The sequence below is a fragment of the Ahaetulla prasina genome, chromosome 3 (assembly GCF_028640845.1).
Source record: "Ahaetulla prasina isolate Xishuangbanna chromosome 3, ASM2864084v1, whole genome shotgun sequence".
Classification (NCBI taxonomy): Eukaryota; Metazoa; Chordata; class Lepidosauria; order Squamata; family Colubridae; genus Ahaetulla; species Ahaetulla prasina.
In genome coordinates this window covers 158,025,105-158,037,344 of record NC_080541.1, presented here as the reverse complement: position 1 = coordinate 158,037,344, position 12,240 = coordinate 158,025,105, and the positions used below count along the sequence as shown (strand labels likewise).

The 12,240-nt window shown below is 41.7% G+C and overlaps 1 protein-coding gene across 1 annotated transcript in view; it reads right to left on the bottom strand.

Annotated features, from left to right (window-relative positions):
* Positions 1-10,200: 10,200 nt before the first annotated feature.
* The window catches only part of ERICH3 (glutamate rich 3), an 80,467-nt gene continuing 78,427 nt past the window's right edge, over positions 10,201-12,240 (bottom strand). Inside the window, exon 17 of the mRNA XM_058176662.1 lies at positions 10,201-10,660. The gene's annotated coding sequence lies outside the window, so the exon portion shown is untranslated. The remainder of the gene's footprint in view (positions 10,661-12,240) is intronic.

Sequence of the window (12,240 nt, the reverse complement as noted above, 5' to 3'; positions counted from 1 at the left end):
TTTCAATCAGGTGCAAGGAAGCTGATATGCCACCATACTCTCTACAACCTTCGCCGCAGCGAAGGTTGAGACCGACGATAATTACCTAAAACAGCCGGGTCCAGGGAAGGCTTCTTAAGGAGGGGCCTCACCACCGCCTCTTTCAAGGCGGCCGGGAAGACACCCTCCACCAAAGAAGCGATCGTAATCGCCTGGAGCCAGCCTCGTGTCACCTCCCGAGTGGCCAGCACCAGCCAGGAGGGGCATGGGTCCAGTAAACACGTGGTGGCATTCAACCTACCCAGCAACCTGTCCATGTCCTCGGGAGCCACAGGGTCAAACTCATGTATGTGTATATTTGGATGTAGGAGTGGATGTTCACCTTACTAATGAAAAGGGCAGCCATGATGAAATGAAATGACCCATGTTATCAAGGTTACTATTTTTAAAAAAAAGCTACATGTAGTCCTCATTTAGTGACCACAATTGGGACCTGCAGCTTGGTTCCATCCTTTATAAGGTAGGTAAAATGAGGACCCAGATTGTTGGGGGGGCAATAAGTTGACTTTGTAAAAATATACAAATAGAATGAGACTATTGCCTTATACACTGTAAGCCGCCCTGAGTCTTCGGAGAAGGGCGGGGTATAAAATGTAAACAAACAAAAAAAAAAAAAGCAAAGCACTCACGAAGTGAAACCGTGACTATGCTTATGATCTTACTTCAGCTTTCTTTTGCTTTACAGACCTGCAAAGGTCTTGTAAATGCAAGAACCAGTCGCGATTCATCACCATAGTAACTGTGAACGATCATTAAACAAGGCAGTTGGTAAACGAGGATTACCTGTATTTATGTATTTTGATCAAATGCAAACTGCCTTCACCCACAACCTAGCAAAGGTGTAATCAGGTTTGAGCATTCCCAACAGATAATTCTGGGACAGAAGATGTTACCATACAGAATGAACACCAAACGAAAAGAGGATGACTGTGCATATAGACCTCTTTAAACTACAGTTGCACCAACCTGTAAAAGCCTGGAAGCTCAGGGCTGTCCAGCTGACACAAATACTGCTCCACAGTGTCACCTAGTGGTCCTAAGGGGAAAACCATGTTCAGAAATACTTTTGCTGTTCTAGGTGACATGCTTATACATATGCGTGCAAGCACCGATGTGACAACACTATGAGCCGGGGGATTGTTGGCTTTGCAAATAAAAATGCTAAACATAAAAAAGCATTTTTGTTTCCTCCAGGTTTTATGTGCTGTGGAGACAGATATAGATATAAATGTTTAGATTTCAGATATCAAACCATTCATATCACTGTTTTATAAGACAAGACAAACTGCAGGCTAGCAGTTAAACTCATGAGCTGTAGCAAAGGCTTAAGTGTCTCAGAATCCAAAGGTTAATACAATGCAAAGTATTAAAGTGCTTTCATAGTCAACCTGGAAAAATATGCTAAGCTGGGAATTCTGTCCCATCATCCACTCAGCAGACAGTTTACATGCTCCGTTGATGGGTGACACTGCAGTCAAAAGTATAATGAAAACCATGAAACCCTCAAGATGAAAGCTTATTGTGACAACAATATGTGCTGTGAATCATAAACCACTTAGCCAGATGTGCAGCATTTTGTACTGAGAATGATCCGAAACAGAACATTCAATACAGGGAATGCTATTATCTGTTCATATGACCAGAGCCTTCAAAACAATAGATGCAAGCCAACAAGGCCACAAATCAGTGCCAAAAGATATTCCTCATCCCTTCATGAGCTAAATAATGGCTTAGAGCTGAAATGTAATCATATGGATTACATCAGACCAAAGTCGACGATGAGACAGTGTCCATGACACCCCCAGAAGTTATCTGTGGACTCCTTGTATTAATACAGTTACCGCCGATAAACCAGAAAGGTAGAAAGATTTCCTACCTTTGTTAAACAGAATATTATTATTATTATTATTATTATTATTATTATTATTATTATTATTATTATTATTATTATTATTATTAATCAAACTTATATACCGCACCATCTCCCGTAGGACTCAGGGCGGTTCACAGGCATATTAAAACAGTATAATAAATAAACATTAAAACCCAGTTAAAACTAAATATTATCATGGCCTGGTCACTAAAACAGTAAAAACCTATAAAAACCCCATTAAAATATGCTAAAACCTTTTATCTTAGGCTAGTCCTGCACGCTGAAATAATAGAGTCTTCAGTTCACGTCTGAAGGTCCGGAGGTTGGGGAGTTGTCGTAATCCTGGAGGAAGCTCGTTCCACAGGGCTGGTGCCGCCACAGAGAAGGCCCTCCCACTGGGGGCCGCCAACCTACATTGTTTGGTCGACGGCACCCTGAGGAGGCCCACTCTGTGGGAGAGCACAGGTCGTTGGGAGGCAATCGGCGGCAGAAGGCGGTCTCGAAGGTATCCCGGTCCTAAGCCATGGAGCGCTTTAAAGGTGGTAACCAAGACCTTGAATTGCACCCGGAAGACTACTGGTAGCCAGTGCAGGCCGCGCAGGATAGGTGTTATATGGGAGCAACGCGGTGCTCCCTCTATCACCCGCGCGGCCGCATTCTGAACTAACTGGAGCCTCCGGGTGCTCTTCAAGGGGAGCCCCATGTAGAGAGCATTGCAATAGTCCAGGCGGGAAGTGACGAGGGCGTGAGTAACTGTGCGCAAGGCATCACGGTCAAGGAAGGGGCGCAACTGGCGAATCAGATGGACCTGATAGAATGCTCCCCTGGCGACGGCTGTCAAATGATTCTCTAAGGACAGCCGATCGTCCAGGAGGACGCCTAAGTTGCGCACTCCTCCTGGGGTCAGTACTTCCTCCCCACAGTCAGCGATGGTGTAAGCTGACTGTACCGGGACGCCGTACCCACAGCCACTCTGTCTTGGAAGGGTTGAGTTGGAGCCTGTTCCTCCCCATCCAGACCCGCGGCCTCAAGACACCGCCCATCACCTCGACAACCGTTGGGGTGGTTCGGGTGAAATGTACAGCTGCGTATCATCAGCGTACAGATGATAATCCACCCCGAACCCACGGATAACCTCACCCAGCAGCTTCATGTAGATGTTGAACAGGAGGGGCGAGAGAACAGACCCCTGAGGCACCCCACAAGTGAGGCGCCTCGGGGCCGATCTCTGCCCCCCTGCCAACACCGTCTGCGAACGGTCAGAGAGATAGGAGGAGAACCACCGATAAACGGTGCCTCCCACCCCCAATCCCTCCAACCGTCGCAGCAGGATACCATGGTCGATGGTATCAAAAGCCGCTGAGAGATCTAAAAGAACCAGGACAGAGGAACAACCCCTGTCCCGGGCTCTCCAGAGGTCATCCACCAACGCGACCAAAGCCGTCTCGGTGCTGTAACCGGGCCTGAAACCGGACTGGAACGGGTCCAGATAGACAGATTCCTCCAGGTGCTGAGGAAGCTGATATGCCACCACACTCTCAACAACCTTCGCTAAAAAGCGAAGGTTGGAGACTGGACGATAGTTCGCTAAAATAGCCGGGTCCAGGGAGGGCTTCTTAAGGAGGGGCCTCACCACCGCCTCTTTCAAAGCGGCAGGGAAAACACCCTCCAACAAAGAAGCGTTGGTAACTTCCTGGAGCCAGCCTCGTGTAACCTCCCGGGTGGCCAGCACCATCCAGGAGGGACACGGGTCCAATAAACATGTGGTGGAGTTCAGCCTACCCAACAACCTGTCCATGTCCTCAGGAGTCACAGGATCGAACTCAGCCCAGATAACATTCTCAAGACTCGTCTCCGCCATCCCACCTGAATCTATCCAATCAGTGTCCAAGCCGTCCCGAATCTGAGCGATTTTATCAGACAGATATTGAACAAAATCCTCAGCACGTCCCTGTAAGGGGTCCTCCCGAGCCTCCTGCCTAAGCAGGGAGCGGGTCACCCTAAACAGGGTGGCTGGGCGATTATCTGCCGATGCGATGAGTGCGGAGAAATAGTTATGTTTCGCCACCCTGATCACCACTAGGTAGGTCTGAATATATGACCTCACTAGTGTTCGGTCTGGTTCGGAGCAGCTGGACCTCCAGGCGCTCTCTAGGCTTCTTTTCTGGCGCTTCATCTCTCTCAGCTCCTCATTATACCAGGGAGCTGGTCGAGTTCGTCGCCGGGTCAGAAGCCGCAAAGGCACGACGCGGTCTAAGGCTCCAGCGGCCGCCTCATCCCAGGCGGCTGCCAGCTCCTCAGCCGAGCCGAGTAAGAATGTAAGATTGTCTGTGTTATGTCCCGGGAACTGTTTGGCTGAAAATGACAATGGATACCAGTTTCTAACCTTTATTCCACCCTTTTCTTCCCCCTACCCTTTATTCTTAAGATTATACCTAGTGTAGGGGTCTCCAACCTTGGTCCCTTTAAGGCTTGTGGACTTCCACTCCCAGAGTCCCTCAGCCAGCAAAGCTGGCTGAGGAACTCTGGGAGTGGAAGTCCACAAGCCTTAAAGGGACCAAGGTTGGAGACCCCTGACCTAGTGCATCTAAAGAAGCAGACTGAGATTTGTAAGAACGTTTGTCATAATCAAATCTTTCTGCTGTTTTGCTGCAGTAGACTAATATAACTACTACTCCAGAAACTATATTTTTTGGAGAGGAAAGGAAACACTTTTTTAAAAAAAAAATTGTGGATTTTTTTTTTTTTTTGTATTGCAAGTTCATCCTTCTCATATTCTCCCTTTCTCCGAGCTTCTTTTTGCCTGTTGAGCATCACTGAGCACAAGAAGCACAATTAAGACACCCCTACATGCGATGCAGAAAGCTGAACGTGAACTCTGATCTTTCCTATTTCGCCATAATGAGCAAATTTCTGCAGAGGGGAGCAAGGGAGCAGCCATGAATTCATTGACAGCTTGCAGGTCGGGGAGAAACATCTGAGATGCCAAAATAATGGTGAGGAAGAAACATCAGTGGAAAACAAAGTGAGGGTATATAGGGAGTGATGGCAAATCTCTGGAGTACGGGTGAGAAATCTGATCTTATATTTCACAGAGGGGAAACAAGGAGAATCCATCAAAATAAGAGAGTTTTCTCCATGCATTTTAAGCAGAGAAAGTCTGACCAAAAGATGACAAGGGTGGATTGAAGCTGACTGGACCAGCACTTAAATCTAATTTTGACATTAGCTATGAGAAACTGTTCTCCAGGCTAGTCAGGGCACTTAGTTGACATTGTTCTGCCTTCAAACACCTGCTCCCTTCTCATCTCAGCTGTCTACAACAGCCTTCATCGGCCACCTAATGGTAGAGTCCGCTACTGATCAGATTTGGTGCAAATCAGTATGTGAATGCATTCCAGTGAAATGGGGCTAACAGAGCATCAGAGCCAGTGCCCAAAAACATCTCCATCATAAGGTTTTATTGCTGGAAGAAATGCACCAGAAGAAAAAGGCTCCTTATTAAAGAGGAAAATAAAGACCTTATTAAAGTCCTTTTCTCTTTTCTGTTTATATATCAACTCTCTTCCACAACAAACTGCATCAGGCACCAATGTTTCTTGCTAGATGTTGAACGTGATAGGTAGGTGGTTTAAAAGACGCAACGTTCCATGCTATAGTGCTCCCCAAGATAATTTCTCAATGATTGATACTGTTAAAAATAAAGTCTATCTCTGAGTGGCGAAAGATACTAATTGCAGCCCAGTTTGTATTTCCTTGAGTAAATTCATTTTTTTCATAACTTGCTTATGTATGAAAAATGCAACAGACTCAGTTATTCAGGACATAAAGTCATTGCCACAGGGTTCACTTTTTGGATTGGTGTCTATCAGCTAGCAAAAGTGTGGGAGCTTGCCAGAGAGAGAGAAAGGAAAAGAAAAAGGAGGGAAGAAAGAGAGAGAGAAGGAAGGAAGGAAAAGGGAAGAGAGAGAGAGAGAGAAAGAGAAAGAAAGAAAGAAAAGATCCAAATCTCTGTAATGCATCTCCATTAACAGGTCCACTCAAGTGTAAGAAATTAATGAGGACTAGAAATAGAACAAGGGGAGCAGCGAGAGGAAAAAGCTATTTTAATTGCCTGATCCAGTGCCAACATATGACCCTTTACATTCACAAGGGAATTTTGTTTCATTTGCTGATTCTAGATAGTTGTTACAGTAGACTTTCATAGTTTGAAATGCAAAGCATTTGACAAAGCCAACTGGTTGGATTCAAGCAAAGCAAACACATTGTTTTACTGGTAATTAATATAATTGGCTATTAGAGTAAAACACTGCCTCAGTTAATTGGTCTCTATAGAAGGAATATCAGGTCTTCCAGGGAAAACAGGCTGCTCAGAAATGCTGAGTTATTAATTCAAATGGATTTTTTTTTTAGAATCAAAATGTAAAATCCACCCTAGTACAGTGTCCTCGTGTTGTTGCTGAGGTCAAATTAAAGTTGTTCCTTTCCCAGAAATAAAGTATATTAGAGAGAGAGAGAGAGAATAACCTCACCAAGGTATTTTCAAGTTCATTCAATTACCAGTAGCTGTAGCAACATTGCTAATTGTTGGCAACCTTGAAAGTCAGAGCTGTAGTTTATTATACATTTAAAAAAAGAAACAGTCAAGAAGGCAGAATATTTACTCAGACCAGTATTCTCTATAAATGTTTCAGATCAGGTTTTTGTTTTGTTTTTTTGGGGGGGGGGACTTTGAAATTTGGCAATTGGTTAGACTGTATCTTGACGTCTTAGTTGCTCTTCCTGAGTGTTTTATTTCCTTTATTTGTTAAATTTGTGTGCTGCCCATCTCATCGATGCAATGTCATTACATTTTGCACAGAGCTGTATATCTTTCTTCTACCTAAAATCTTTAGTTTCCCTTAATGTCCAGTTTTTCAAATCATAAAATTCTTTATCTACATCTTGTAAATACCTAAAGGGAATCGATTTCCCATGACAAGCTGTTTGTACTTTGTAATTAATTCCATAATCTTATTCTAAAAGTTTCATTATTTCAATTTTATCTAGATCTTTAGTCTATGTATTGCTTTTTTAAATTTAATTCTTTAAATTATTACACTTATAAAGCAGTTGGCTCTGCTTTTGTGGAGCGGTCTTCAGTTCACCATATTCCCACATATGCAATATCACTATTTTAAGTGAAAAATGTAAGATAATTTTCTGAGCATTTTATGTCTGCTAAAATAATTAAGATCCTCAAATATCAAAAATGAAAATCAAATCAGGTATTAATACTGGTTCAACAAAGATATGTCATGCATGCTTCAGTTTAACAATGGCATGGTTCTGCAAGGAAAATGATCTTTACAAAAGTCTTTGACAGACATATAACAAGCATATAGGAACTATTTTTTCCATTACATCTGTACTCATCATAGCACAAAATATGGGTTAGAGCTCTCGCTATGAAGTGAGAATGAATCTTGCACCATTCATTAGAATTTTCATAAATCAAATCTGATCACATCATTTGAGTCAATGACAAGTCAGTCTTAAATCTCAAAATGTGCGTAATCTCTCTAGCCTTAAACATTTGTCCACAATAGTTGAAGGCTGGATTGCAGCAATCAGATGAATCATTTTACTGCATAAAAATAAACATTATCACTTTGTAGTAACTCAAACCAATGTCCTGTTAATCAAAACTCTGGATGAGCAAGCAAAACAAAATCTCATTGCAGATTTTCATGAAATTCAGTGCCATTTGTTATTTGGTGGGTATGTGTGCATGTATTATTATTATACTGTGGATGTTAATAAGAGTCACTCGACAGTGAGATAGGCAGCATATAAATTTAGTAAGTAAATAAATAAAATATGTCACCTTGGGGCCATTAGCTGCCTAATCCTGTTTTTTAGCATGGCTAACAGGAATTCTGCTCAGTGTTACCATAGTATAAAATCCAAATATAGAATCTACAATAAGGCAATGGAAATCGATTCCCTAAACATGGGATGAAACAGTATTAAACTATCGCTTTTGTTCTCAAATATTAATATGTGCTGCTTTGGCAACTGTATGTTGGCAAGTTTTTCAGAATAAATGCTGCCAGACAGATGGTTAAATGACACACCGCTTAATACTGTGCCTATTCACTCGGAAGCAAATCCATCAGATTTGGTGAGACTTGGGCTGCAAGACAGTGTGTTCTGGAGTATGCCGAAGAGCAGCAGACTGAAACAGGACATTTTATCAGCAGAATAATCTCCTTCTAGGTGGGTGCTAATATCACTGCGTGTAATAACAAAGGTTTCCTTAAATCCCTACTCTAGTTTCTCTGTTATTTTACAAACATATCAAAAGGAATTTAGATAAAAATAAAGAAACAGAAGTGTGCAGCTAGAAGGCAAATACCTGCTGAAACTCGGGTACTCATGTAATCCACTGCTATTTTTTCTACTTAAATTGATGGATTGAGTGTTACGCTAACACTATCCCTGATTTAATAAAGCTTTATTGACTATATCATAGATGACTGGGTTCATACAACTTACTAAAGCCATAAACCAGGGTTTACAACCCACAGTAAGATTCATACATTACTTTAAGCCCAAATCAAGCAAACCAGAGTGGTTTAGAACAATATTGGTATGCCATTATAACCATTGTCCTGGCAACAATGTCAAAATGGCAAAATGTATCTTTTGTATTTGTATCCCACTATCATAGGTAATTACATAAGGAATTTAGTTTCCATTGTGATGTCATGTTTCTGTCATTCCCCCCTCCCCTCGATATTTATAATGCGGAAAAAAAGAAGAAAAATATTTCTCAACAAATAGCATACCCTTTTCTGAAATGAAAGCTACAATCTTAGAAAGAATAAATTAAAGAGCTTTAACGAGAATAGTTGTTAGTGTTGAAAGACCAGCTGCCAATACATTAAACTTGCAGGGTTCCTAACAGCCAATGGGAAAATTATAAGAAAACTATGAGAGAAATGCAGACTGCTGAAATAGTCTGGCTTTGATGGATTTGGTAACATTATTGATTTGATATTCTGGCATCATTCTTTCTCTTCAGCTTTTCAGTTTAAAACATAGGGATCGGTCAGAGATCTTTTCTCTCACTCTCTCATTCTTTTTCTTGTGAGTTTCTTTGTGAGCAGATGTACGTGGTATTTCTGCACAATAACATAAATCTTTGTAGAATCTAGAATCTATCTTATATACCGGTAAGTATTTTTCAAGGCAGCTATGCTGATGAATGATATAACCTGTCTAGACAATGGCTGGATTCCTGGGAACTATGGGATAAAACCCAGTGCATAATGAGAGATTTTCAGTCCCCACACCTTTCCATTCAAGCAAGTCCCAGTCTGAATCCAAGCCCATGACAAAAGGCAGTGGAAAGATGTAAAATGTCATATGACTGAATTATCCTTGTTTCTTCCTATAGCAGCATACAGCATACCGAAGCAATCTGATCATTAGGTTGTCCTTGATTTATTACTGGTTGCCTAGTGACCATTTGAAGTTCTGATGGACCTATTAGGGCAGGGCTGTCAAACTCACAGCCCCTGACCCAAATGTGTCACGTGCTGGCCACACCCACACCCGGTTTAGCAAAGGAAAAAAGTCGCAATACGTCACATGATGATGCTGTGACGACGCGAGTTTGACAGCCCTGTACTAGGGTGTGATTCAAAGCTCAGCTAGTCACTCCGAGTCATGTGATATTTTGGGCACTTGGCAACTGGGCTCATTTATGGCCATTTGCAGTGTCCCACAGTTCATAGGACCACATTTTATGATGGTTTTGTCAAAAATCAGCATTTACTTCTGGTTTTTTTTTGGGGGGGAGGACGCGTAATAGAGAACCATAGATTTGCTTAATGACTGTAGGGTTCACTTAATGTCTACTGCAAAAAAGGTCATAAAATCAGGTCAGTCACATAACTAACCTGCTTTACAACCATCATGAGTTAAAACCATTAAGGGCAGGCTCCATTATGGTTGCAACTGTAGGATTACCTATATTGGTCTTTACAAATGATGCAGCTCCCCTTTTAGCTATGGTATCAATCAGTTTGGCTATACCTTCTACATTATGTACAGAATTAAGTTCAAGACCAGTAACGATCTTTTGAAAAGCTTAACAGGAGTCACTCTGTATGACTTTTTGGAGAACGTGAGTGAACTTTAAGCACTTCCCTTGCTTATGCTAAATTTAAAAAGTAGACCTAAAATACAAAGGGATGAAGGCAGGCAATAAAATACATATAAATGTTCAAATCTGTTTGCAGGTGTTTTATTGTTCTACATAAAGACTTCAAGTGACTGTTACTGTGCAGCAGAATTAGCTGGTTGATTTTGGGAAAGTTCCCATTACATAATATTTCTGTTTTGTTTTTAAAAGAAATGTGCGGCAGCTGTTATACAGGCCTCATCATTATTATTTTCAGAATTATAAAGGAATGCTATTAATGAAATAGGCTAGATAGGATTTCATTTGTCTGGAGCAGTCCTGGTGCATAGTGACAGATGTGTGTGAAGGAATCAAAGAAGGCAGTTACCCCAGGTGGCACCGGTCTAGAATGATTCCCTTGAAAAAAAAGTTAGTAAATGATCATGGTAATCAGGAGAACAATGGAAAGATGGATGGCAAGCATCAAAAGAATAGAAGAAGATGCTTGAATAAGTCTGTGTTTCCACCAAGTCTTGAGGCAGCAATGATGACATGGGAAGTTCCAACCCCAAAGCATTCTGGGAAAACAAACAAACACAATATTAGTTTACAGCAGGGGTGTCAAACTCACGGCATCACAGCGGCATCACATGACATATCGCGACTTTTTTCCCCTTTGCTAAATTGGGCGTAGCCAGCTCATGATGCATCCGGCCCACGGGCCACAGATTTGACAGCACTGGTTTACAGGGTATAGAGCAGTGTAACTCAACCTTGGCAACTTTAAGCTGTGTGGACTTCAACTCCCAGAATTCCTCAGCAGTGCTGGGTGAGGAAATCTGGGAGTTGAAATCCACACAGTTTAAAATGGCCATGATTGAGAAACACTCATACAGGAGATAATTGATTGGAAATTTAAAAGAGACAAGTACAGCCCCAGCAATTTTCAAAATAGCAATGGATTCTTAAGGCAGCAAAAATGAGGATTTATTTTAATCGAGCCCATTCAAGAGCGATATATTCTTTCTCAACCTTAGTGGAGGACAGGGCTGTTTTTTAAATCTAAGAACGGTTCACATGCAAACAATAATTAGCATGCCATTTACCAGTAGATAACTAGCTTCTGATTACTATATCTTGTGATTCAGAATTTGAAGTTAGGGAACTCTAGCACTTTTAGAAGCAAAATATCTGAACCTTTTTTTTCCTACTTTTATATCAGGAAGGACAGATTTATGCTAATGATGTAACATTGCAGTGGCTTCCTTAGCTTTCAGTTGTTTCATATGCAGGTACATGCTCACTTTTTCCCAAGGCACAATAAGGAGTGGCAAGTGGTCTTTATTGGCAACGGGGCACGCAAAAAGTGTAGCTCTGGTCTCAGTCTCCAGTTAATGGTATATGGCTGGCAGCAGAGGGTGAGATTACAACTAGAAAATACTATAATGTGGTAAGTCACTTTGGTATCCCATTAACTGGACTCCTTTAGAAGAACGGAGATGTGATGATAGACCAGGCGTGTGGTGGGGAAACTCAAAGGTTCTACATCTGGAGCCCACCAGGTTGAAGAAAATACTTATGAGTTCAATTTTAGAAAAAGAGCTAATGTAGCCAGAAGGACATATTAAAGTGCCCTATTGATCAGCAGACCAAACTGCCAGTGTCAGGGAAATTGCACATAAGTGGCTGAGAATGACAAGGAAATAGCTCGGGACAACTTTAGCATTTGGGAAAATGTATCTTTCTCTCCCTCGCTCTTTTCCACCAGATAGGAATGATTTAAGCAAGATCTGAATATGAACCTGAGGAGGAGGAAGAGGAAATCCAAGGTCTGTTGGCTAGTATTGTCTATCTACAGACAAAGAGGTGTTTTCCTCTGGATGATTGATTGGGCAGTAATGTAATGCTTTTTGAAATGCTGAAACTGTACGTTGAGCTTTATTTTCAAAGAAGCTCAAGTAGTACCGAACTAGATAGATCATCAATGATCTTCTGCATAAAAGGAAGCCAAATCCAGATCAGCACTGTCCATCCAAAATCTTCTCACCACTTGGGACATCTAGTATGCAACCTATTGCTAAGTGAGATAACCGAACTAGCTGTGCAGAAAAAACCCAAACTTTAATTAAACACCAAATCTATAGCTCAGATAAGAGTA